A 27,227-nucleotide genomic window follows, 5' to 3' on the forward strand; every position below is an offset into this window, starting at 1 on the left:
GAGCAAAAAAGAGACAAAAATTTAGAGAAAATATTTTATTGATTGTTAAAAGTGAGACCATTTGTCCCAAAATGTGCTGAAACATGTCAGAAGGACATGGGCATTTCACATTTTTTAAACTATGATTACCTACTTGTTAAGTTTTTGTTTATTAAATATCGTTATGGTCTATTGATGTATGAGGTGAAAACTATGAAAGTAGACTTACCAGCAAATCCGTTTCTAGATATATTTCATGACAGCACTGTAGAAGGTTGATTCCCTACCCTAATAGGGACAGAGAACACAAAGAGGTGAAATAGTCCCTCCTCATTGACTGTCCAAAGGATTTTTCTAGTGCCAAAAGAACAACAGACATATGCACAAAAAATCTGTTTGATGTTCCTAGAGTTCTTTTTTGAGAGGACAAATTCAGATTCACTCCAAAGACTCTCAGGAAATTTTTCAAAACCACATTACATGAAGATAAAGTTTCTTGAAATTAAATGTTGATGTCAGAAGTGTGATTTGAACCCACGCCTCCAGGGGAAACTGCAACCTAAACGCAGCGCCTTAGACCACTCTGCCATCTTGACTTCGATATGCAATTGGAACTTAACTCCTTCCATGCTAGTCAGCAGAAATGTTACCATTCCTTGTGATTAAAAACTTGTCACACCACCCCAAAAAAGTCAATAAATAACATTTTTTATATGCGTACTTTTCGTCTGCATTAATTTTTAAACCTCCATTTATTTTGTTTGGATATTAGAAATGTTAGATTTCTCACAAATGCGGTGATGCACCACATTTCTTCAGAAACTACTGTTTGGCCACACAGCAGGGCTTTGAAAGGAAGAGGCCTATTTGGGTTTTGCAATGCAGATTTTGCAGGAATACCTTGCAGATGAAATTTGCAGAGTACCAAAACAGCAGAAAACCTCCCAAAGTGACCACATTTTAGAAATTATTTTGCACAATGAGTTAATCAACACCTGCAATTACTATTGTCAGCCTATAGGTGTTTTCACTCTGAACCATCCAGCATTGCAAGTATGCCAGTTTAGTGCCCAGCTTTTGCTTGCAGAGACAAGCAACCCATACATTTTTAAGTGGGCTCTACTCACTGGAGCAATGTCAAATATGTAGATGCTTTGTCTCTCCATTAAAGTAGAAACGTCCTATATTTCAAATTAAAGATGACGGACCTGTGTGGAGCTTGTGTTTTTTGCCTTTTTGACTTTGTCCACAGCATATTTTTTAAGGACATTTGTCTCAGTAATGCCTCAGTGTTTCAAAGTCAAACAAGCTGACTATAATCATTCAGCTAGTGTCTGATAAGTGCTGTCTGTTTCAGCTATCAGGTTACCTTTTAATCCTCTTACAGCTAAGTCAATCTGAAATAAAACAAAATAGAGGAAAAATTACTAAAAAACATTCATGTGTTCAAAAGGAAAAAGTTACCGTTTCTCAAATTTTTAACATTTTGTTTTCTGTAGATAGTTAAGATTTTTAGGCCTTTTGATCATGATCAGTCCATGTGCTTTGTTTAATATCTCCTTAAAATGTAAACGGTGAAGAAAAAGCATTTTGCCGAAACCCGGGATTGGACTAGGGACCTTTAGATCTTCAGTCTAACGCTCTCCCAACTGAGCTATTTCGGCCACATCTATACATTTTCTAGGGGGTTTGACACTCTGCAAATGTCAAGTGTCACACCTGGAGGGATATATTATAATTTTTCATTTGACTGTTTTTTGAAGCATGATTTCTATTTGAAACGCCTTCCATTTTGCTGTACATATTTAATAACATTCATTAACTATTTGTGAATGAGTAGAAAAAGACAGCAATTTTGCCATTGAATTTTTACATTTTCAGTTTGTCTCCATGTACCAGTATAATTCTGACCCTGTGCTTCTAGAATAGGTCATGGTCGCACATAAAACACAATTTGCATGCATAATGTTACATCAAGTTTTATTTTTTATGAGATGCAAACAATTGGAGCAAAAAAGAGACAAAAATTTAGAGAAAATATTTTATTGATTGTTAAAAGTGAGACCATTTGTCCCAAAATGTGCTGAAACATGTCAGAATGACATGGGCATTTCACATTTTTTAAACTATGATTACCTACTTGTTAAGTTTTTGTTTATTAAATATCGTTATGGTCTATTGATGTGTGAGGTGAAAACTATGAAAGTAGACTTACCAGCAAATCCGTTTCTAGATATATTTCATGACAGCACTGTAGAAGGTTGATTCCCTACCCTAATAGGGACAGAGAACACAAAGAGGTGAAATAGTCCCTCCTCATTGACTGTCCAAAGGATTTTTCTAGTGCCAAAAGAACAACAGACATATGCACAAAAAATCTGTTTGATGTTCCTAGAGTTCTTTTTTGAGAGGACAAATTCAGATTCACTCCAAAGACTCTCGGGAAATTTTTCAAAACCACATTACATGAAGATAAAGTTTCTTGAAATTAAATGTTGATGTCAGAAGTGGGATTTGAACACACGCCTCCAGGGGAGACTGCGACCTGAACGCAGCGCCTTAGACTGTTCGGCCATCCTGACTTCGATATGAAATTGGAACTTAACTACTTCCATGCTAGTCAGCAGAAATGTTACCATTCCTTGTGATTAAAAACTTGTCACACCACCCCAAAAAAGTCAATAAATAACATTTTTTATATGGGTACTTTTCGTTTGCATTAATTTTTAAACCTCCATTTATTTTGTTTGGATATTAGAAATGTTAGATTTCTCACAAATGCGGTGATGCACCACATTTCTTCAGAAACTACTGTTTGGCCACACAGCAGGGCTTTGAAAGGAAGAGCCCTATTTGTGTTTTGCAATGCAGATTTTGCAGGAATACCTTGCAGATGAAATTTGCAGAGTACCAAAACAGCAGAAAACCTCCCAAAGTGACCACATTTTAGAAATTATTTTGCACAATGAGTTAATCAACACCTGCAATTACTATTGTCAGCCTATAGGTGTTTTCACTCTGAACCATCCAGCATTGCAAGTATGCCAGTTTAGTGCCCAGCTTTTGCTTGCAGAGACAAGCAACCCATACATTTTTAAGTGGGCTCTACTCACTGGAGCAATGTCAAATATGTAGATGCTTTGTCTCACCATTAAAGTAGAAACCTCCTATATTTCAAATTAAAGATGACGGACCTGTGTGGAGCTTGTGTTTTTTGCCTTTTTGACTTTGTCCACAGCATATTTTTTAAGGACATTTGTCTCAGTAATGCCTCAGTGTTTCAAAGTCAAACAAGCTGACTATAATCATTCAGCTAGTGTCTGATAAGTGCTGTCTGTTTCAGCTATCAGGTTACCTTTTAATCCTCTTACAGCTAAGTCAATCTGAAATAAAACAAAATAGAGGAAAAATTACTAAAAAACATTCATGTGTTCAAAAGGAAAAAGTTACCGTTTCTCAAATTTTTAACATTTTGTTTTCTGTAGATAGTTAAGATTTTTAGGCCTTTTGATCATTATCAGTCCATGTGCTTTGTTTAATATCTCCTTAAAATGTAAACGGTGAAGAAAAAGCATTTTGCCGAAACCCGGGATTGGACCAGGGACCTTTAGATCTTCAGTCTAACGCTCTCCCAACTGAGATATTTCTGCCTTATCTATACATTTTCTGGGGGGTTTGACACTCTGCAAATGTCAAGTGTCACACCTGGAGGGATATATTATAATTTTTCATTTGACTGTTTTTTGAAGCATGATTTCTATTTGAAACGCCTTCCATTTTGCTGTACATATTTAATAACATTCATTAACTATTTGTGAATGAGTAGAAAAAGACAGCAATTTTGCCATTGAATTTTTACATTTTCAGTTTGTCTCCATGCACCAGTATAATTCTGACCCTGTGCTTCTAGAATAGGTCATGGTCGCACATAAAACACAATTTGCATGCATAATGTTACATCAAGTTTTATTTTTTATGAGATGCAAACAATTGGAGCAAAAAAGAGACAAAAATTTAGAGAAAATATTTTATTGATTGTTAAAAGTGAGACCATTTGTCCCAAAATGTGCTGAAACATGTCAGAATGACATGGGCATTTCACATTTTTTAAACTATGATTACCTACTTGTTAAGTTTTTGTTTATTAAGTATCGTTATGGTCTATTGATGTATGAGGTGAAAACTATGAAAGTAGACTTACCAGCAAATCCGTTTCTAGATATATTTCATGACAGCACTGTAGAAGGTTGATTCCCTACCCTAATAGGGACAGAGAACACAAAGAGGTGAAATAGTCCCTCCTCATTGACTGTCCAAAGGATTTTTCTAGTGCCAAAAGAACAACAGACATATGCACAAAAAATCTGTTTGATGTTCCTAGAGTTCTTTTTTGAGAGGACAAATTCAGATTCACTCCAAAGACTCTCGGGAAATTTTTCAAAACCACATTACATGAAGATAAAGTTTCTTGAAATTAAATGTTGATGTCAGAAGTGGGATTTGAACACACGCCTCCAGGGGAGACTGCGACCTGAACGCAGCGCCTTAGACTGTTCGGCCATCCTGACTTCGATATGAAATTGGAACTTAACTACTTCCATGCTAGTCAGCAGAAATGTTACCATTCCTTGTGATTAAAAACTTGTCACACCACCCCAAAAAAGTCAATAAATAACATTTTTTATATGGGTACTTTTCGTTTGCATTAATTTTTAAACCTCCATTTATTTTGTTTGGATATTAGAAATGTTAGATTTCTCACAAATGCGGTGATGCACCACATTTCTTCAGAAACTACTGTTTGGCCACACAGCAGGGCTTTGAAAGGAAGAGCCCTATTTGTGTTTTGCAATGCAGATTTTGCAGGAATACCTTGCAGATGAAATTTGCAGAGTACCAAAACAGCAGAAAACCTCCCAAAGTGACCACATTTTAGAAATTATTTTGCACAATGAGTTAATCAACACCTGCAATTACTATTGTCAGCCTATAGGTGTTTTCACTCTGAACCATCCAGCATTGCAAGTATGCCAGTTTAGTGCCCAGCTTTTGCTTGCAGAGACAAGCAACCCATACATTTTTAAGTGGGCTCTACTCACTGGAGCAATGTCAAATATGTAGATGCTTTGTCTCACCATTAAAGTAGAAACCTCCTATATTTCAAATTAAAGATGACGGACCTGTGTGGAGCTTGTGTTTTTTGCCTTTTTGACTTTGTCCACAGCATATTTTTTAAGGACATTTGTCTCAGTAATGCCTCAGTGTTTCAAAGTCAAACAAGCTGACTATAATCATTCAGCTAGTGTCTGATAAGTGCTGTCTGTTTCAGCTATCAGGTTACCTTTTAATCCTCTTACAGCTAAGTCAATCTGAAATAAAACAAAATAGAGGAAAAATTACTAAAAAACATTCATGTGTTCAAAAGGAAAAAGTTACCGTTTCTCAAATTTTTAACATTTTGTTTTCTGTAGATAGTTAAGATTTTTAGGCCTTTTGATCATTATCAGTCCATGTGCTTTGTTTAATATCTCCTTAAAATGTAAACGGTGAAGAAAAAGCATTTTGCCGAAACCCGGGATTGGACCAGGGACCTTTAGATCTTCAGTCTAACGCTCTCCCAACTGAGATATTTCTGCCTTATCTATACATTTTCTGGGGGGTTTGACACTCTGCAAATGTCAAGTGTCACACCTGGAGGGATATATTATAATTTTTCATTTGACTGTTTTTTGAAGCATGATTTCTATTTGAAACGCCTTCCATTTTGCTGTACATATTTAATAACATTCATTAACTATTTGTGAATGAGTAGAAAAAGACAGCAATTTTGCCATTGAATTTTTACATTTTCAGTTTGTCTCCATGCACCAGTATAATTCTGACCCTGTGCTTCTAGAATAGGTCATGGTCGCACATAAAACACAATTTGCATGCATAATGTTACATCAAGTTTTATTTTTTATGAGATGCAAACAATTGGAGCAAAAAAGAGACAAAAATTTAGAGAAAATATTTTATTGATTGTTAAAAGTGAGACCATTTGTCCCAAAATGTGCTGAAACATGTCAGAATGACATGGGCATTTCACATTTTTTAAACTATGATTACCTACTTGTTAAGTTTTTGTTTATTAAGTATCGTTATGGTCTATTGATGTATGAGGTGAAAACTATGAAAGTAGACTTACCAGCAAATCCGTTTCTAGATATATTTCATGACAGCACTGTAGAAGGTTGATTCCCTACCCTAATTGGGACAGAGAACACAAAGAGGTGAAATAGTCCCTCCTCATTGACTGTCCAAAGGATTTTTCTAGTGCCAAAAGAACAACAGACATATGCACAAAAAATCTGTTTGATGTTCCTAGAGTTCTTTTTTGAGAGGACAAATTCAGATTCACTCCAAAGACTCTCAGGAAATTTTTCAAAACCACATTACTAAGTTTTGTTTGACCTCATCTAATCAATAAATGAAGATAAAGTTTCTTGAAATTAAATGTTGATGTCAGAAGTGGGATTTAAACCCACGCCGCCAGGGGAGATTGCGACCTGAACGCAGCGCCTTAGACCGCTCGGTATTAGACCGCTCGCCTTAGACCGCTTCGATATGCAATTGGAACTTAACTCCTTCCATGCTAGTCAGCAGAAATGTTACCATTCCTTGTGATTAAAAACTTGTCACACCACCCCAAAAAAGTCAATAAATAACATTTTTTATATGCGTACTTTTCGTCTGCATTAATTTTTAAACCTCCATTTATTTTGTTTGGATATTAGAAATGTTAGATTTCTCACAAATGCGGTGATGCACCACATTTCTTCAGAAACTACTGTTTGGCAACACAGCAGGGCTTTGAAAGGAAGAGCCCTATTTGGGTTTTGCAATGCAGATTTTGCAGGAATACCTTGCAGATGAAATTTGCAGAGTACCAAAACAGCAGAAAACCTCCCAAAGTGACCACATTTTAGAAATTATTTGCACAATGAGTTAATCAACACCTGCAATTACTATTGTCAGCCTATAGGTGTTTTCACTCTGAACCATCCAGCATTGCAAGTATGCCAGTTTAGTGGCCAGCTTTTGCTTGCAGAGACAAGCAACCCATACATTTTTAAGTGGGCTCTACTCACTGGAGCAATGTCAAATATGTAGATGCTTTGTCTCACCATTAAAGTAGAAACCTCCTATATTTCAAATTAAAGATGACGGACCTGTGTTCAGCTTGTGTTTTTTGCCTTTTTGACTTTGTCCACAGCATATTTTTTAAGGACATTTGTCTCAGTAATGTCTCAGTGTTTCAAAGTCAAACATGCTGACTATAATCATTCAGCTAGTGTCTGAAAAGTGCTGTCTGTTTCAGCTATCAGGTTACCTTTTAATCCTCTTACAGCTAAGTCAATCTGAAATAAAACAAAATAGAGGAAAAATTACTAAAAAACATTCATGTGTTCAAAAGGAAAAAGTTACCTTTTCTCAAATTTTTAACATTTTGTTTTCTGTAGATAGTTAAGATTTTTAGGCCTTTTGATCATGATCAGTCCATGTGCTTTGTTTAATATCTCCTTAAAATGTAAACGGTGAAGAAAAAGCATTTTGCCGAAACCCGGGATTGGACCAGGGACCTTTAGATCTTCAGTCTAACGCTCTCCCAACTGAGCTATTTCTGCCATAGCTATACATTTTCTGGGGGGTTTGACACTCTGCAAATGTCAAGTGTCACACCTGGAGGGATATATTATAATTTTTCATTTGACTGTTTTTTGAAGCATGATTTCTATTTGAAACGCCTTCCATTTTGCTGTACATATTTAATAACATTCATTAACTATTTGTGAATGAGTAGAAAAAGACAGCAATTTTGCCATTGAATTTTTACATTTTCAGTTTGTCTCCATGCACCAGTATAATTCTGACCCTGTGCTTCTAGAATAGGTCATGGTCGCACATAAAACACAATTTGCATGCATAATGTTACATCAAGTTTTATTTTTTATGAGATGCAAACAATTGGAGCAAAAAAGAGACAAAAATTTAGAGAAAATATTTTATTGATTGTTAATGTTAAAAGTGAGACCATTTGTCCCAAAATGTGCTGAAACATGTCAGAATGACATGGGCATTTCACATTTTTTAAACTATGATTACCTACTTGTTAAGTTTTTGTTTATTAAGTATCGTTATGGTCTATTGATGTATGAGGTGAAAACTATGAAAGTAGACTTACCAGCAAATCCGTTTCTAGATATATTTCATGACAGCACTGTAGAAGGTTGATTCCCTACCCTAATAGGGACAGAGAACACAAAGAGGTGAAATAGTCCCTCCTCATTGACTGTCCAAAGGATTTTTCTAGTGCCAAAAGAACAACAGACATATGCACAAAAAATCTGTTTGATGTTCCTAGAGTTCTTTTTTGAGAGGACAAATTCAGATTCACTCCAAAGACTCTCAGGAAATTTTTCAAAACCACATTACTAAGTTTTGTTTGACCTCATCTAATCAATAAATGAAGATAAAGTTTCTTGAAATTAAATGTTGATGTCAGAAGTGGGATTCGAACCCACGCCTCGAGGGGAGACTGCGACCTGAACGCAGCGCCTTAGACCGCTCGGTATTAGACCGCTCGCCTTAGACCGCTTCGATATGCAATTGGATCTTAACTCATTCCATGCTAGTCAGCAGAAATGTTACCATTCCTTGTGATTAAAAACTTGTCACACCACCCCAAAAAAGTCAATAAATAACATTTTTTATATGCGTACTTTTCGTCTGCATTAATTTTTAAACTTCCATTTATTTTGTTTGGATATTAGAAATGTTAGATTTCTCACAAATGCGGTGATGCACCACATTTCTTCAGAAACTACTGTTTGGCCACACAGCAGGGCTTTGAAAGGAAGAGCCCTATTTGGGTTTTGCAATGCAGATTTTGCAGGAATACCTTGCAGATGAAATTTGCAGAGTACCAAAACAGCAGAAAACCTCCCAAAGTGACCACATTTTAGAAATTATTTTGCACAATGAGTTAATCAACACCTGCAATTACTATTGTCAGCCTATAGGTGTTTTCACTCTGAACCATCCAGCATTGCAAGTATGCCAGTTTAGTGCCCAGCTTTTGCTTGCAGAGACAAGCAACCCATACATTTTTAAGTGGGCTCTACTCACTGGAGCAATGTCAAATATGTAGATACTTTGTCTCACCATTAAAGTAGAAACCTCCTATATTTCAAATTAAAGATGACGGACCTGTGTTCAGCTTGTGTTTTTTGCCTTTTTGACTTTGTCCACAGCATATTTTTTAAGGACATTTGTCTCAGTAATGCCTCAGTGTTTCAAAGTCAAACAAGCTGACTATAATCATTCAGTTAGTGTCTGATAAGTGCTGTCTGTTTCAGCTATCAGGTTACCTTTTAATCCTCTTACAGCTAAGTCAATCTGAAATAAAACAAAATAGAGGAAAAATTACTAAAAAACATTCATGTGTTCAAAAGGAAAAAGTTACCGTTTCGCAAATTTTTAACATTTTGTTTTCTGTAGATAGTTAAGATTTTTAGGCCTTTTGATCATGATCAGTCCATGTGCTTTGTTTAATATCTCCTTAAAATGTAAACGGTGAAGAAAAAGCATTTTGCCGAAACCCGGGATTGGACCAAGGACCTTTAGATCTTCAGTCTAACGCTCTCCCAACTGAGCTATTTCGGCCATATCCATACATTTTCTGTGGGGTTTGACACTCTGCAAATGTCAAGTGTCACACCTGGAGGGATATATTATAATTTTTCATTTGACTGTTTTTTGAAGCATGATTTCTATTTGAAACGCCTTCCATTTTGCTGTACATATTTAATAACATTCATTAACTATTTGTGAATGAGTAGAAAAAGACAGCAATTTTGCCATTGAATTTTTACATTTTCAGTTTGTCTCCATGCACCAGTATAATTCTGACCCTGTGCTTCTAGAATAGGTCATGGTCGCACATAAAACACAATTTGCATGCATAATGTTACATCAAGTTTTATTTTTTATGAGATGCAAACAATTGGAGCAAAAAAGAGACAAAAATTTAGAGAAAATATTTTATTGATTGTTAAAAGTGAGACCATTTGTCCCAAAATGTGCTGAAACATGTCAGAAGGACATGGGCATTTCACATTTTTTAAACTATGATTACCTACTTGTTAAGTTTTTGTTTATTAAATATCGTTATGGTCTATTGATGTATGAGGTGAAAACTATGAAAGTAGACTTACCAGCAAATCCGTTTCTAGATATATTTCATGACAGCACTGTAGAAGGTTGATTCCCTACCCTAATAGGGACAGAGAACACAAAGAGGTGAAATAGTCCCTCCTCATTGACTGTCCAAAGGATTTTTCTAGTGCCAAAAGAACAACAGACATATGCACAAAAAATCTGTTTGATGTTCCTAGAGTTCTTTTTTGAGAGGACAAATTCAGATTCACTCCAAAGACTCTCAGGAAATTTTTCAAAACCACATTACATGAAGATAAAGTTTCTTGAAATTAAATGTTGATGTCAGAAGTGTGATTTGAACCCACGCCTCCAGGGGAAACTGCAACCTAAACGCAGCGCCTTAGACCACTCTGCCATCTTGACTTCGATATGCAATTGGAACTTAACTCCTTCCATGCTAGTCAGCAGAAATGTTACCATTCCTTGTGATTAAAAACTTGTCACACCACCCCAAAAAAGTCAATAAATAACATTTTTTATATGCGTACTTTTCGTCTGCATTAATTTTTAAACCTCCATTTATTTTGTTTGGATATTAGAAATGTTAGATTTCTCACAAATGCGGTGATGCACCACATTTCTTCAGAAACTACTGTTTGGCCACACAGCAGGGCTTTGAAAGGAAGAGGCCTATTTGGGTTTTGCAATGCAGATTTTGCAGGAATACCTTGCAGATGAAATTTGCAGAGTACCAAAACAGCAGAAAACCTCCCAAAGTGACCACATTTTAGAAATTATTTTGCACAATGAGTTAATCAACACCTGCAATTACTATTGTCAGCCTATAGGTGTTTTCACTCTGAACCATCCAGCATTGCAAGTATGCCAGTTTAGTGCCCAGCTTTTGCTTGCAGAGACAAGCAACCCATACATTTTTAAGTGGGCTCTACTCACTGGAGCAATGTCAAATATGTAGATGCTTTGTCTCTCCATTAAAGTAGAAACGTCCTATATTTCAAATTAAAGATGACGGACCTGTGTGGAGCTTGTGTTTTTTGCCTTTTTGACTTTGTCCACAGCATATTTTTTAAGGACATTTGTCTCAGTAATGCCTCAGTGTTTCAAAGTCAAACAAGCTGACTATAATCATTCAGCTAGTGTCTGATAAGTGCTGTCTGTTTCAGCTATCAGGTTACCTTTTAATCCTCTTACAGCTAAGTCAATCTGAAATAAAACAAAATAGAGGAAAAATTACTAAAAAACATTCATGTGTTCAAAAGGAAAAAGTTACCGTTTCTCAAATTTTTAACATTTTGTTTTCTGTAGATAGTTAAGATTTTTAGGCCTTTTGATCATGATCAGTCCATGTGCTTTGTTTAATATCTCCTTAAAATGTAAACGGTGAAGAAAAAGCATTTTGCCGAAACCCGGGATTGGACTAGGGACCTTTAGATCTTCAGTCTAACGCTCTCCCAACTGAGCTATTTCGGCCATATCTATACATTTTCTAGGGGGTTTGACACTCTGCAAATGTCAAGTGTCACACCTGGAGGGATATATTATAATTTTTCATTTGACTGTTTTTTGAAGCATGATTTCTATTTGAAACGCCTTCCATTTTGCTGTACATATTTAATAACATTCATTAACTATTTGTGAATGAGTAGAAAAAGACAGCAATTTTGCCATTGAATTTTTACATTTTCAGTTTGTCTCCATGCACCAGTATAATTCTGACCCTGTGCTTCTAGAATAGGTCATGGTCGCACATAAAACACAATTTGCATGCATAATGTTACATCAAGTTTTATTTTTTATGAGATGCAAACAATTGGAGCAAAAAAGAGACAAAAATTTAGAGAAAATATTTTATTGATTGTTAAAAGTGAGACCATTTGTCCCAAAATGTGCTGAAACATGTCAGAATGACATGGGCATTTCACATTTTTTAAACTATGATTACCTACTTGTTAAGTTTTTGTTTATTAAATATCGTTATGGTCTATTGATGTGTGAGGTGAAAACTATGAAAGTAGACTTACCAGCAAATCCGTTTCTAGATATATTTCATGACAGCACTGTAGAAGGTTGATTCCCTACCCTAATAGGGACAGAGAACACAAAGAGGTGAAATAGTCCCTCCTCATTGACTGTCCAAAGGATTTTTCTAGTGCCAAAAGAACAACAGACATATGCACAAAAAATGTGTTTGATGTTCCTAGAGTTCTTTTTTGAGAGGACAAATTCAGATTCACTCCAAAGACTCTCAGGAAATTTTTCAAAAACACATTACTAAGTTTTGTTTGACCTCATCTAATCAATAAATGAAGATAAAGTTTCTTGAAATTAAATGTTGATGTCAGAAGTGGGATTTGAACCCACGCCTCCAGGGGAGACTGCGACCTGAACGCTGCGCCTTAGACCGCTCGGCCATCCTGACTTTGATATGCAATTGGAACTTAACTCCTTCCATGCTAGTCAGCAGAAATGTTACCATTCCTTGTGATTACAAACTTGTCACACCACCCCAAAAAAGTCAATAAATAACATTTTTTATATGCGTACTTTTCGTCTGCATTAATTTTTAAACCTCCATTTATTTTGTTTGGATATTAGAAATGTTAGATTTCTCACAAATACGGTGATGCACCACATTTCTTCAGAAACTACTGTTTGGCCACACAGCAGGGCTTTGAAAGGAAGAGCCCTATTTGGGTTTTGCAATGCAGATTATGCAGGAATACCTTGCAGATGAAATTTGCAGAGTACCAAAATAGCAGAAAACCTCCCAAAGTGACCACATTTTAGAAATTATTTTGCACAATGAGTTAATCAACACCTGCAATTACTATTGTCAGCCTATAGGTGTTTTCACTCTGAACCATCCAGCATTGCAAGTATGCCAGTTTAGTGCCCAGCTTTTGCTTGAAGAGGCAAGCAACCCATACATTTTTAAGTGGGCTCTACTCACTGGAGCAATGTCAAATATGTAGATGCTTTGTCTCACCATTAAAGTAGAAACCTCCTATATTTCAAATTAAAGATGACGGACCTGTGTGGAGCTTGTGTTTTTTGCCTTTTTGACTTTGTCCACAGCATATTTTTTAAGGACATTTGTCTCAGTAATGCCTCAGTGTTTCAAAGTCAAACAAGCTGACTATAATCATTCAGCTAGTGTCTGATAAGTGCTGTCTGTTTCAGCTATCAGGTTACCTTTTAATCCTCTTACAGCTAAGTCAATCTGAAATAAAACAAAATAGAGGAAAAATTACTAAAAAACATTCATGTGTTCAAAAGGAAAAAGTTACCGTTTCTCAAATTTTTAACATTTTGTTTTCTGTAGATAGTTAAGATTTTTAGGCCTTTTGATCATGATCAGTCCATGTGCTTTGTTTAATATCTCCTTAAAATGTAAACGGTGAAGAAAAAGCATTTTGCCGAAACCCGGGATTGGACTAGGGACCTTTAGATCTTCAGTCTAACGCTCTCCCAACTGAGCTATTTCGGCCATATCTATACATTTTCTGGGGGGTTTGACACTCTGCAAATGTCAAGTGTCACACCTGGAGGGATATATTATAATTTTTCATTTGACTGTTTTTTGAAGTATGATTTCTATTTGAAACGCCTTCCATTTTGCTGTACATATTTAATAACATTCATTGACTATTTGTGAATGAGTAGAAAAAGACAGCAATTTTGCCATTGAATTTTTACATTTTCAGTTTGTCTCCATGCACCAGTATAATTCTGACCCTGTGCTTCTAGAATAGGTCATGGTCGCACATAAAACACAATTTGCATGCATAATGTTACATCAAGTTTTATTTTTTATGAGATGCAAACAATTGGAGCAAAAAAGAGACAAAAATTTAGAGAAAATATTTTATTGATTGTTAAAAGTGAGACCATTTGTCCCAAAATGTGCTGAAACATGTCAGAATGACTTGGGCATTTCACATTTTTTAAACTATGATTACCTACTTGTTAAGTTTTTGTTTATTAAGTATCGTTATGGTCTATTGATGTATGAGGTGAAAACTATGAAAGTAGACTTACCAGCAAATCCGTTTCTAGATATATTTCATGACAGCACTGTAGAAGGTTGATTCCCTACCCTAATAGGGACAGAGAACACAAAGAGGTGAAATAGTCCCTCCTCATTGACTGTCCAAAGGATTTTTCTAGTGCCAAAAGAACAACAGACATATGCACAAAAAATGTGTTTGATGTTCCTAGAGTTGTTTTTTGAGAGGACAAATTCAGATTCACTCCAAAGACTCTCAGGAAATTTTTCAAAACCACATTACTAAGTTTTGTTTGACCTCATCTAATCAATAAATGAAGATAAAGTTTCTTGAAGTTAAATGTTGATGTCAGAAGTGGGATTTGAACCCACGCCTCCAGGAGAGACTGCGACCTGAACGCTGCGCCTTAGACCGCTCGGCCATCCTGACTTTGATATGCAATTGGAACTTAACTCCTTCCATGCTAGTCAGCAGAAATGTTACCATTCCTTGTGATTACAAACTTGTCACACCACCCCAAAAAAGTCAATAAATAACATTTTTTATATGCGTACTTTTCGTCTGCATTAATTTTTAAACCTCCATTTATTTTGTTTGGATATTAGAAATGTTAGATTTCTCACAAATACGGTGATGCACCACATTTCTTCAGAAACTACTGTTTGGCCACACAGCAGGGCTTTGAAAGGAAGAGCCCTATTTGGGTTTTGCAATGCAGATTATGCAGGAATACCTTGCAGATGAAATTTGCAGAGTACCAAAATAGCAGAAAACCTCCCAAAGTGACCACATTTTAGAAATTATTTTGCACAATGAGTTAATCAACACCTGCAATTACTATTGTCAGCCTATAGGTGTTTTCACTCTGAACCATCCAGCATTGCAAGTATGCCAGTTTAGTGCCCAGCTTTTTCTTGCAGAGGCAAGCAACCCATACATTTTTAAGTGGGCTCTACTCACTGGAGCAATGTCAAATATGTAGATGCTTTGTCTCACCATTAAAGTAGAAACCTCCTATATTTCAAATTAAAGATGACGGACCTGTGTGGAGCTTGTGTTTTTTGCCTTTTTGACTTTGTCCACAGCATATTTTTTAAGGACATTTGTCTCAGTAATGCCTCAGTGTTTCAAAGTCAAACAAGCTGACTATAATCATTCAGCTAGTGTCTGATAAGTGCTGTCTGTTTCAGCTATCAGGTTACCTTTTAATCCTCTTACAGCTAAGTCAATCTGAAATAAAACAAAATAGAGGAAAAATTACTAAAAAACATTCATGTGTTCAAAAGGAAAAAGTTACCGTTTCTCAAATTTTTAACATTTTGTTTTCTGTAGATAGTTAAGATTTTTAGGCCTTTTGATCATGATCAGTCCATGTGCTTTGTTTAATATCTCCTTAAAATGTAAATGGTGAAGAAAAAGCATTTTGCCGAAACCCGGGACCTTTAGATCTTCAGTCTAACGCTCTCCCAACTGAGCTATTTCGGCCATATCTATACATTTTCTGGGGGGTTTGACACTCTGCAAATGTCAAGTGTCACACCTGGAGGGATATATTATAATTTTTCATTTGACTGTTTTTTGAAGCATGATTTCTATTTGAAACGCCTTCCATTTTGCTGTACATATTTAATAACATTCATTAACTATTTGTGAATGAGTAGAAAAAGACAGCAATTTTGCCATTGAATTTTTACATTTTCAGTTTGTCTCCATGCACCAGTATAATTCTGACCCTGTGCTTCTAGAATAGGTCATGGTCGCACATAAAACACAATTTCCATGCATAATGTTACATCAAGTTTTATTTTTTATGAGATGCAAACAATTGGAGCAAAAAACAGACAAAAATTTAGAGAAAATATTTTATTGATTGTTAAAAGTGAGACCATTTGTCCCAAAATGTGCTGAAACATGTCAGAATGACATGGGCATTTCACATTTTTTAAACTATGATTACCTACTTGTTAAGTTTTTGTTTATTAAGTATCGTTATGGTCTATTGATGTATGAGGTGAAAACTATGAAAGTCGACTTACCAGCAAATCCGTTTCTAGATATATTTCATGACAGCACTGTAGAAGGTTGATTCCCTACCCTAATAGGGACAGAGAACACAAAGAGGTGAAATAGTCCCTCCTCATTGACTGTCCAAAGGATTTTTCTAGTGCCAAAAGAACAACAGACATATGCACAAAAAATCTGTTTGATGTTCCTAGAGTTCTTTTTTGAGAGGACAAATTCAGATTCACTCCAAAGACTCTCAGGAAATTTTTCAAAACCACATTACTAAGTTTTGTTTGACCTCATCTAATCAATAAATGAAGTTAAAGTTTCTTGAAATTAAATGTTGATGTCAGAAGTGGGATTTGAACCCACGCCTCCAGGGGAGACTGCGACCTGAACGCAGCGCCTTAGACCGCTCGGTATTAGACCGCTCGCCTTAGACCGCTTCGATATGCAATTGGATCTTAACTCCTTCCATGCTAGTCAGCAGAAATGTTACCATTCCTTGTGATTAAAAACTTGTCACACCACCCCAAAAAAGTCAATAAATAACATTTTTTATATGCGTACTTTTCGTCTGCATTAATTTTTAAACCTCCATTTATTTTGTTTGGATATTAGAAATGTTAGATTTCTCACAAATGCGGTGATGCACCACATTTCTTCAGAAACTACTGTTTGGCCACACAGCAGGGCTTTGAAAGGAAGAGCCCTATTTGGGTTTTGCAATGCAGATTTTGCAGGAATACCTTGCAGATGAAATTTGCAGAGTACCAAAACAGCAGAAAACCTCCCAAAGTGACCACATTTTAGAAATTATTTTGCACAATGAGTTAATCAACATCTGCAATTACTATTGTCAGCCTATAGGTGTTTTCACTCTGAACCATCCAGCATTGCAAGTATGCCAGTTTAGTGCCCAGCTTTTGCTTGCAGAGACAAGCAACCCATACATTTTTAAGTGGGCTCTACTCACTGGAGCAATGTCAAATATGTAGATACTTTGTCTCACCATTAAAGTAGAAACCTCCTATATTTCAAATTAAAGATGACGGCCCTGTGTTCAGCTTGTGTTTTTTGCCTTTTTGACTTTGTCCACAGCATATTTTTTAAGGACATTTGTCTCAGTAATGCCTCAGTGTTTCAAAGTCAAACAAGCTGACTATAATCATTCAGCTAGTGTCTGATAAGTGCTGTCTGTTTCAGCTATCAGGTTACCTTTTAATCCTCTTACAGCTAAGTCAATCTGAAATAAAACAAAATAGAGGAAAAATTACTAAAAAACATTCATGTGTTCAAAAGGAAAAAGTTACCGTTTCTCAAATTTTTAACATTTTGTTTTCTGTAGATAGTTAAGATTTTTAGGCCTTTTGATCATGATCAGTCCATGTGCTTTGTTTAATATCTCCTTAAAATGTAAACGGTGAAGAATAAGCATTTTGCCGAAACCCGGGATTGGACCAGGGACCTTTAGATGTTCAGTCTAACGATCTCCCAACTGAGCTATTTCGGCCATATCTATACATTTTCTGGGGGGTTTGACACTCTGCAAATGTCAAGTGTCACACCTGGAGGGATATATTATAATTTTTCATTTGACTGTTTTTTGAAGCATGATTTCTATTTGAAACGCCTTCCATTTTGCTGTACATATTTAATAACATTCATTAACTATTTGTGAATGAGTAGAAAAAGACAGCAATTTTGCCATTGAATTTTTACATTTTCAGTTTGTCTCCATGCACCAGTATAATTCTGACCCTGTGCTTCTAGAATAGGTCATGGTCGCACATAAAACACAATTTGCATGCATAATGTTACATCAAGTTTTATTTTTTATGAGATGCAAACAATTGGAGCAAAAAAGAGACAAAAATTTAGAGAAAATATTTTATTGATTGTTAAAAGTGAGACCATTTGTCCCAAAATGTGCTGAAACATGTCAGAAGGACATGGGCATTTCACATTTTTTAAACTATGATTACCTACTTGTTAAGTTTTTGTTTATTAAATATCGTTATGGTCTATTGATGTATGAGGTGAAAACTATGAAAGTAGACTTACCAGCAAATCCGATTCTAGATATATTTCATGACAGCACTGTAGAAGGTTGATTCCCTACCCTAATAGGGACAGAGAACACAAAGAGGTGAAATAGTCCCTCCTCATTGACTGTCCAAAGGATTTTTCTAGTGCCAAAAGAACAACAGACATATGCACAAAAAATCTGTTTGATGTTCCTAGAGTTCTTTTTTGAGAGGACAAATTCAGATTCACTCCAAAGACTCTCAGGAAATTTTTCAAAACCACATTACATGAAGATAAAGTTTCTTGAAATTAAATGTTGATGTCAGAAGTGGGATTTGAACCCACGCCTCCAGGGGAAACTGCAACCTAGACCACTCTGCCATCTTGACTTCGATATGCAATTGGAACTTAACTCCTTCCATGCTAGTCAGCAGAAATGTTACCATTCCTTGTGATTAAAAACTTGTCACACCACCCCAAAAAAGTCAATAAATAACATTTTTTATATGGGTACTTTTCGTTTGCATTAATTTTTAAACCTCCATTTATTTTGTTTGGATATTAGAAATGTTAGATTTCTCACAAATGCGGTGATGCACCACATTTCTTCAGAAACTACTGTTTGGCCACACAGCAGGGCTTTGAAAGGAAGAGCCCTATTTGGGTTTTGCAATGCAGATTTTGCAGGAATACCTTGCAGATGAAATTTGCAGAGTACCAAAACAGCAGAAAACCTCCCAAAGTGACCACATTTTAGAAATTATTTTGCACAATGAGTTAATCAACACCTGCAATTACTATTGTCAGCCTATAGGTGTTTTCACTCTGAACCATCCAGCATTGCAAGTATGCCAGTTTAGTGCCCAGCTTTTGCTTGCAGAGACAAGCAACCCATACATTTTTAAGTGGGCTCTACTCACTGGAGCAATGTCAAATATGTAGATGCTTTGTCTCACCATTAAAGTAGAAACCTCCTATATTTCAAATTAAAGATGACGGACCTGTGTGGAGCTTGTGTTTTTTGCCTTTTTGACTTTGTCCACAGCATATTTTTTAAGGACATTTGTCTCAGTAATGCCTCAGTGTTTCAAAGTCAAACAAGCTGACTATAATCATTCAGCTAGTGTCTGATAAGTGCTGTCTGTTTCAGCTATCAGGTTACCTTTTAATCCTCTTACAGCTAAGTCAATCTGAAATAAAACAAAATAGAGGAAAAATTACTAAAAAACATTCATGTGTTCAAAAGGAAAAAGTTACCGTTTCTCAAATTTTTAACATTTTGTTTTCTGTAGATAGTTAAGATTTTTAGGCCTTTTGATCATGATCAGTCCATGTGCTTTGTTTAATATCTCCTTAAAATGTAAACGGTGAAGAAAAAGCATTTTGCCGAAACCCGGGATTGGACTAGGGACCTTTAGATCTTCAGTCTAACGCTCTCCCAACTGAGGTATTTCGGCCATATCTATACATTTTCTGGGGGGTTTGACACTCTGCAAATGTCAAGTGTCACACCTGGAGGGATATATTATAATTTTTCATTTGACTGTTTTTTGAAGCATGATTTCTATTTGAAACGCCTTCCATTTTGCTGTACATATTTAATAACATTCATTGACTATTTGTGAATGAGTAGAAAAAGACAGCAATTTTGCCATTGAATTTTTACATTTTCAGTTTGTCTCCATGCACCAGTATAATTCTGACCCTGTGCTTCTAGAATAGGTCATGGTCGCACATAAAACACAATTTGCATGCATAATGTTACTTCAAGTTTTATTTTTTATGAGATGCAAACAATTGGAGCAAAAAAGAGACAAAAATTTAGAGAAAATATTTTATTGATTGTTAAAAGTGAGACCATTTGTCCCAAAATGTGCTGAAACATGTCAGAATGACTTGGGCATTTCACATTTTTTAAACTATGATTACCTACTTGTTAAGTTTTTGTTTATTAAGTATCGTTATGGTCTATTGATGTATGAGGTGAAAACTATGAAAGTAGACTTACCAGCAAATCCGTTTCTAGATATATTTCATGACAGCACTGTAGAAGGTTGATTCCCTACCCTAATAGGGACAGAGAACACAAAGAGGTGAAATAGTCCCTCCTCATTGACTGTCCAAAGGATTTTTCTAGTGCCAAAAGAACAACAGACATATGCACAAAAAATGTGTTTGATGTTCCTAGAGTTCTTTTTTGAGAGGACAAATTCAGATTCACTCCAAAGACTCTCAGGAAATTTTTCAAAACCACATTACTAAGTTTTGTTTGACCTCATCTAATCAATAAATGAAGATAAAGTTTCTTGAAATTAAATGTTGATGTCAGAAGTGGGATTTGAACCCACGCCTCCAGGGGAGACTGCGACCTGAACGCTGCGCCTTAGACCGCTCGGCCATCCTGACTTTGATATGCAATTGGAACTTAACTCCTTCCATGCTAGTCAGCAGAAATGTTACCATTCCTTGTGATTACAAACTTGTCACACCACCCCAAAAAAGTCAATAAATAACATTTTTTATATGCGTACTTTTCGTCTGCATTAATTTTTAAACCTCCATTTATTTTGTTTGGATATTAGAAATGTTAGATTTCTCACAAATACGGTGATGCACCACATTTCTTCAGAAACTACTGTTTGGCCACACAGCAGGGCTTTGAAAGGAAGAGCCCTATTTGGGTTTTGCAATGCAGATTATGCAGGAATACCTTGCAGATGAAATTTGCAGAGTACCAAAATAGCAGAAAACCTCCCAAAGTGACCACATTTTAGAAATTATTTTGCACAATGAGTTAATCAACACCTGCAATTACTATTGTCAGCCTATAGGTGTTTTCACTCTGAACCATCCAGCATTGCAAGTATGCCAGTTTAGTGCCCAGCTTTTGCTTGCAGAGGCAAGCAACCCATACATTTTTAAGTGGGCTCTACTCACTGGAGCAATGTCAAATATGTAGATGCTTTGTCTCACCATTAAAGTAGAAACCTCCTATATTTCAAATTAAAGATGACGGACCTGTGTGGAGCTTGTGTTTTTTGCCTTTTTGACTTTGTCCACAGCATATTTTTTAAGGACATTTGTCTCAGTAATGCCTCAGTGTTTCAAAGTCAAACAAGCTGACTATAATCATTCAGCTAGTGTCTGATAAGTGCTGTCTGTTTCAGCTATCAGGTTACCTTTTAATCCTCTTACAGCTAAGTCAATCTGAAATAAAACAAAATAGAGGAAAAATTACTAAAAAACATTCATGTGTTCAAAAGGAAAAAGTTACCGTTTCTCAAATTTTTAACATTTTGTTTTCTGTAGATAGTTAAGATTTTTAGGCCTTTTGATCATGATCAGTCCATGTGCTTTGTTTAATATCTCCTTAAAATGTAAATGGTGAAGAAAAAGCATTTTGCCGAAACCCGGGACCTTTAGATCTTCAGTCTAACGCTCTCCCAACTGAGCTATTTCGGCCATATCTATACATTTTCTGGGGGGTTTGACACTCTGCAAATGTCAAGTGTCACACCTGGAGGGATATATTATAATTTTTCATTTGACTGTTTTTTGAAGCATGATTTCTATTTGAAACGCCTTCCATTTTGCTGTACATATTTAATAACATTCATTAACTATTTGTGAATGAGTAGAAAAAGACAGCAATTTTGCCATTGAATTTTTACATTTTCAGTTTGTCTCCATGCACCAGTATAATTCTGACCCTGTGCTTCTAGAATAGGTCATGGTCGCACATAAAACACAATTTGCATGCATAATGTTACATCAAGTTTTATTTTTTATGAGATGCAAACAATTGGAGCAAAAAAGAGACAAAAATTTAGAGAAAATATTTTATTGATTGTTAAAAGTGAGACCATTTGTCCCAAAATGTGCTGAAACATGTCAGAATGACATGGGCATTTCACATTTTTTAAACTATGATTACCTACTTGTTAAGTTTTTGTTTATTAAGTATCATTATGGTCTATTGATGTATGAGGTGAAAACTATGAAAGTAGACTTACCAGCAAATCCGTTTCTAGATATATTTCATGACAGCACTGTAGAAGGTTGATTCCCTACCCTAATAGGGACAGAGAACACAAAGAGGTGAAATAGTCCCTCCTCATTGACTGTCCAAAGGATTTTTCTAGTGCCAAAAGAACAACAGACATATGCACAAAAAATCTGTTTGATGTTCCTAGAGTTCTTTTTTGAGAGGACAAATTCAGATTCACTCCAAAGACTCTCAGGAAATTTTTCAAAACCACATTACTAAGTTTTGTTTGACCTCATCTAATCAATAAATGAAGATAAAGTTTCTTGAAATTAAATGTTGATGTCAGAAGTGGGATTTGAACCCACGCCTCCAGGGGAGACTGCGACCTGAACGCAGCGCCTTAGACCGCTCGGTATTAGACCGCTCGCCTTAGACCGCTTCGATATGCAATTGGATCTTAACTCCTTCCATGCTAGTCAGCAGAAATGTTACCATTCCTTGTGATTAAAAACTTGTCACACCACCCCAAAAAAGTCAATAAATAACATTTTTTATATGCGTACTTTTCGTCTGCATTAATTTTTAAACCTCCATTTATTTTGTTTGGATATTAGAAATGTTAGATTTCTCACAAATGCGGTGATGCACCACATTTCTTCAGAAACTACTGTTTGGCCACACAGCAGGGCTTTGAAAGGAAGAGCCCTATTTGGGTTTTGCAATGCAGATTTTGCAGGAATACCTTGCAGATGAAATTTGCAGAGTACCAAAACAGCAGAAAACCTCCCAAAGTGACCACATTTTAGAAATTATTTTGCACAATGAGTTAATCAACACCTGCAATTACTATTGTCAGCCTATAGGTGTTTTCACTCTGAACCATCCAGCATTGCAAGTATGCCAGTTTAGTGCCCAGCTTTTGCTTGCAGAGACAAGCAACCCATACATTTTTAAGTGGGCTCTACTCACTGGAGCAATGTCAAATATGTAGATACTTTGTCTCACCATTAAAGTAGAAACCTCCTATATTTCAAATTAAAGATGACGGACCTGTGTTCAGCTTGTGTTTTTTGCCTTTTTGACTTTGTCCACAGCATATTTTTTAAGGACATTTGTCTCAGTAATGCCTCAGTGTTTCAAAGTCAAACAAGCTGACTATAATCATTCAGCTAGTGTCTGATAAGTGCTGTCTGTTTCAGCTATCAGGTTACCTTTTAATCCTCTTACAGCTAAGTCAATCTGAAATAAAACAAAATAGAGGAAAAATTACTAAAAAACATTCATGTGTTCAAAAGGAAAAAGTTACCGTTTCTCAAATTTTTAACATTTTGTTTTCTGTAGATAGTTAAGATTTTTAGGCCTTTTGATCATGATCAGTCCATGTGCTTTGTTTAATATCTCCTTAAAATGTAAACGGTGAAGAAAAAGCATTTTGCCGAAACCCGGGATTGGACCAGGGACCTTTAGATCTTCAGTCTAACGCTCTCCCAACTGAGCTATTTCGGCCATATCTATACATTTTCTGGGGGGTTTGACACTCTGCAAATGTCAAGTGTCACACCTGGAGGGATATATTATAATTTTTCATTTGACTGTTTTTTGAAGCATGATTTCTATTTGAAACGCCTTCCATTTTGCTGTACATATTTAATAACATTCATTAACTATTTGTGAATGAGTAGAAAAAGACAGCAATTTTGCCATTGAATTTTTACATTTTCAGTTTGTCTCCATGCACCAGTATAATTCTGACCCTGTGCTTCTAGAATAGGTCATGGTCGCACATAAAACACAATTTGCATGCATAATGTTACATCAAGTTTTATTTTTTATGAGATGCAAACAATTGGAGCAAAAAAGAGACAAAAATTTAGAGAAAATATTTTATTGATTGTTAAAAGTGAGACCATTTGTCCCAAAATGTGCTGAAACATGTCAGAAGGACATGGGCATTTCACATTTTTTAAACTATGATTACATACTTGTTAAGTTTTTGTTTATTAAATATCGTTATGGTCTATTGATGTATGAGGTGAAAACTATGAAAGTAGACTTACCAGCAAATCCGTTTCTAGATATATTTCATGACAGCACTGTAGAAGGTTGATTCCCTACCCTAATAGGGACAGAGAACACAAAGAGGTGAAATAGTCCCTCCTCATTGACTGTCCAAAGGATTTTTCTAGTGCCAAAACAACAACAGACATATGCACAAAAAATCTGTTTGATGTTCCTAGAGTTCTTTTTTGAGAGGACAAATTCAGATTCACTCCAAAGACTCTCGGGAAATTTTTCAAAACCACATTACATGAAGATAAAGTTTCTTGAAATTAAAGGTCAGAAGTGGGATTTGAACCCACGCCTCCAGGGGAAACTGCAACCTAAACGCAGCGCCTTAGACCACTCTGCCATCTTGACTTCAGCTATCAGGTTACCTTTTAATCCTCTTACAGCTAAGTCAATCTGAAATAAAACAAAATAGAGGAAAAATTACTAAAAAACATTCATGTGTTCAAAAGGAAAAAGTTACCGTTTCTCAAATTTTTAACATTTTGTTTTCTGTAGATAGTTAAGATTTTTAGGCCTTTTGATCATGATCAGTCCATGTGCTTTGTTTAATATCTCCTTAAAATGTAAATGGTGAAGAAAAAGCATTTTGCCGAAACCCGGGACCTTTAGATCTTCAGTCTAACGCTCTCCCAACTGAGCTATTTCGGCCATATCTATACATTTTCTGGGGGGTTTGACACTCTGCAAATGTCAAGTGTCACACCTGGAGGGATATATTATAATTTTTCATTTGACTGTTTTTTGAAGCATGATTTCTATTTGAAACGCCTTCCATTTTGCTGTACATATTTAATAACATTCATTAACTATTTGTGAATGAGTAGAAAAAGACAGCAATTTTGCCATTGAATTTTTACATTTTCAGTTTGTCTCCATGCACCAGTATAATTCTGACCCTGTGCTTCTAGAATAGGTCATGGTCGCACATAAAACACAATTTGCATGCATAATGTTACATCAAGTTTTATTTTTTATGAGATGCAAACAATTGGAGCAAAAAAGAGACAAAAATTTAGAGAAAATATTTTATTGATTGTTAAAAGTGAGACCATTTGTCCCAAAATGTGCTGAAACATGTCAGAATGACATGGGCATTTCACATTTTTTAAACTATGATTACCTACTTGTTAAGTTTTTGTTTATTAAGTATCATTATGGTCTATTGATGTATGAGGTGAAAACTATGAAAGTAGACTTACCAGCAAATCCGTTTCTAGATATATTTCATGACAGCACTGTAGAAGGTTGATTCCCTACCCTAATAGGGACAGAGAACACAAAGAGGTGAAATAGTCCCTCCTCATTGACTGTCCAAAGGATTTTTCTAGTGCCAAAAGAACAACAGACATATGCACAAAAAATCTGTTTGATGTTCCTAGAGTTCTTTTTTGAGAGGACAAATTCAGATTCACTCCAAAGACTCTCAGGAAATTTTTCAAAACCACATTACTAAGTTTTGTTTGACCTCATCTAATCAATAAATGAAGATAAAGTTTCTTGAAATTAAATGTTGATGTCAGAAGTGGGATTTGAACCCACGCCTCCAGGGGAGACTGCGACCTGAACGCAGCGCCTTAGACCGCTCGGTATTAGACCGCTCGCCTTAGACCGCTTCGATATGCAATTGGATCTTAACTCCTTCCATGCTAGTCAGCAGAAATGTTACCATTCCTTGTGATTAAAAACTTGTCACACCACCCCAAAAAAGTCAATAAATAACATTTTTTATATGCGTACTTTTCGTCTGCATTAATTTTTAAACCTCCATTTATTTTGTTTGGATATTAGAAATGTTAGATTTCTCACAAATGCGGTGATGCACCACATTTCTTCAGAAACTACTGTTTGGCCACACAGCAGGGCTTTGAAAGGAAGAGCCCTATTTGGGTTTTGCAATGCAGATTTTGCAGGAATACCTTGCAGATGAAATTTGCAGAGTACCAAAACAGCAGAAAACCTCCCAAAGTGACCACATTTTAGAAATTATTTTGCACAATGAGTTAATCAACACCTGCAATTACTATTGTCAGCCTATAGGTGTTTTCACTCTGAACCATCCAGCATTGCAAGTATGCCAGTTTAGTGCCCAGCTTTTGCTTGCAGAGACAAGCAACCCATACATTTTTAAGTGGGCTCTACTCACTGGAGCAATGTCAAATATGTAGATACTTTGTCTCACCATTAAAGTAGAAACCTCCTATATTTCAAATTAAAGATGACGGACCTGTGTTCAGCTTGTGTTTTTTGCCTTTTTGACTTTGTCCACAGCATATTTTTTAAGGACATTTGTCTCAGTAATGCCTCAGTGTTTCAAAGTCAAACAAGCTGACTATAATCATTCAGCTAGTGTCTGATAAGTGCTGTCTGTTTCAGCTATCAGGTTACCTTTTAATCCTCTTACAGCTAAGTCAATCTGAAATAAAACAAAATAGAGGAAAAATTACTAAAAAACATTCATGTGTTCAAAAGGAAAAAGTTACCGTTTCTCAAATTTTTAACATTTTGTTTTCTGTAGATAGTTAAGATTTTTAGGCCTTTTGATCATGATCAGTCCATGTGCTTTGTTTAATATCTCCTTAAAATGTAAACGGTGAAGAAAAAGCATTTTGCCGAAACCCGGGATTGGACCAGGGACCTTTAGATCTTCAGTCTAACGCTCTCCCAACTGAGCTATTTCGGCCATATCTATACATTTTCTGGGGGGTTTGACACTCTGCAAATGTCAAGTGTCACACCTGGAGGGATATATTATAATTTTTCATTTGACTGTTTTTTGAAGCATGATTTCTATTTGAAACGCCTTCCATTTTGCTGTACATATTTAATAACATTCATTAACTATTTGTGAATGAGTAGAAAAAGACAGCAATTTTGCCATTGAATTTTTACATTTTCAGTTTGTCTCCATGCACCAGTATAATTCTGACCCT

General features: G+C 35.8%; 3 non-coding genes across 3 annotated transcripts; all 3 read right to left on the bottom strand.

Annotated features, from left to right (window-relative positions):
• Positions 1-9,611: 9,611 nt before the first annotated feature.
• On the bottom strand, positions 9,612-9,684 carry TRNAF-GAA (transfer RNA phenylalanine (anticodon GAA)). Its single transcript has one exon. It is a non-coding gene; the product is annotated as a tRNA-Phe (tRNA).
• A 13,976-nt stretch (positions 9,685-23,660) lies between these two features.
• Positions 23,661-23,733, bottom strand: TRNAF-GAA (transfer RNA phenylalanine (anticodon GAA)). Its single transcript has one exon. It is a non-coding gene; the product is annotated as a tRNA-Phe (tRNA).
• A 3,171-nt stretch (positions 23,734-26,904) lies between these two features.
• Positions 26,905-26,977, bottom strand: TRNAF-GAA (transfer RNA phenylalanine (anticodon GAA)). The gene has a single exon. It is a non-coding gene; the product is annotated as a tRNA-Phe (tRNA).
• Between the last annotated feature and the right edge of the window lie 250 nt (positions 26,978-27,227).

The sequence above is a fragment of the Dendrobates tinctorius genome, unplaced genomic scaffold, assembly GCF_039654945.1.
Source record: "Dendrobates tinctorius isolate UK_male_01 unplaced genomic scaffold, ASM3965494v1 ptg000184l, whole genome shotgun sequence".
NCBI lineage: Eukaryota > Metazoa > Chordata > Amphibia > Anura > Dendrobatidae > Dendrobates > Dendrobates tinctorius.